The sequence below is a fragment of the Myotis daubentonii genome, chromosome 2 (assembly GCF_963259705.1).
Source record: "Myotis daubentonii chromosome 2, mMyoDau2.1, whole genome shotgun sequence".
NCBI lineage: Eukaryota > Metazoa > Chordata > Mammalia > Chiroptera > Vespertilionidae > Myotis > Myotis daubentonii.
The window spans coordinates 125,660,115-125,661,750 of record NC_081841.1 but is presented as its reverse complement, the minus strand read 5'-3'; positions in this window follow the sequence as shown (position 1 = coordinate 125,661,750).

Here is a 1,636-nt window from a genome sequence, read left to right as displayed (position 1 = left end):
GATTGCACTTATTTGTAGGATCTAATGGAGAAAATGAATTGACCAATAAATAAAGACAAGAACCATGGAGGCATGTGACAGACTGACACACCTCGATGTGGGGATGGATAGATGACAAGAGATAAACCAAAGAACTTATATACTTATTAGAGGCCTGGTGCACAAAATTTGTGCACTTAGGTGGGGGAGGGTGTCCCTCAGCCCAGCCTGCACCCTTTCCAATCTGAGACTGCTGGCTCCCAACTGCTCGCCTGCCTGCCTGATTGCCCCTAATCGCTTCTGCCTGCCAGACTGATCACCCCCTAACCACTCCCTGCCAGATCAACACCTAACTGCTCCCCTGCCAGTCTGATCGCCCCCAACTGCCCTTCCCTGCCAGCCCGGTCATCCCTAACTGCCCTCCCCTATAGGCCCAGTTGCCCCTAACTGCTCTCCCCTGAAGGCCTGTTCCCCTGCAACTGCCCTCCCCTGCCAGCCTGATCGCCCTCAACTGCCCTCCACTGCAGGCCCAGTCGCCCCTAACTGCCCTCCCCTGCAGGCCTGGTTCCCCCAACTGCCCTCCCTCCCCTGCAAGCCTGGTCACCCCTAACTGCCCTTCCCTGCTGGCTTGATCACCCACAACTGCCCTCCACTGCCAGCCATCTTTTTTTTAAAAAAATATATTTTATTGATTTTTCACAGAGAGGAAGGGAGAGAGATAGAGAGTTAGAAACATCGATGAGAGAGAAACATCGATCAGCTGCCTCCTGCACATCTCCTACCGGGGATGTGCCCACAACCCAGGTACATGCCCTTGACCGGAATCAAACCTGGGACCCTTCAGTCCACAGACCAACGCTCTATCCCCTGAGCCAAACCGGTTTCGGCATGCAAGCCATCTTGTGGCCACATGGGGGCAGCCATCTTGTGAGAGGGCATGACAGTTAATTTGCATATTACCTGTTTATTATATAGGACTAGAGGCCCAGTGCACAAAAATTTGTCCACTCAGGGGGGAAGGGGGGGTCCCTCAGCCTGGCCTGTGCCTCTCGCAGTCTGGGACCCCTCAGGAGATAACGCTCTGCTGGCTTAGGCCTGCTCCCGGGTGGAATAGGGCAGGCCCAATACCTAGGTGCAGCCCCTGGTCGGGCTCAGAGAATGGCCGATTGGGGAGTTGGTGCGCTGCCCCCTGTCATGCACAGACCAGGGCGGATAGGGAGGTTGCGATGCCACCCTCAGTCACGCTCAGGGTAGGGCTGATTGGGGGGTTGGGTAACCGCCCCCTGTCACACTCAAGGCAGGGTCGATGGGGAGGTTGCGATGCCACCCCCTGTCACGCACAGAGCAGGGTCGATCAGGGGGTTGGGGAGCTCCCCCCTCTCATGCACAGAGCAGGGCCTATCAGGGGGTTGGGGAGCTCCCCCCGTCACTCACAGAGTAGGGCCGATAGGGGAGTTGGGGCACCGCCCCCTGTCACAAACAGAGCAGGGCAGATCAGGGGGTTGGGGCACCGCCCTCTATCACCCATAGAGCAGGGCCAATCAGGGGGTTGGGGCGCCGCCACTGTCACACTTAGGGCAGGGCCGATGGGATGTTATGGGTCTACCCTATCACACACAGAGCAGGGCCCGTGGGGGGTGGAGGGGTTGGGGCGTCC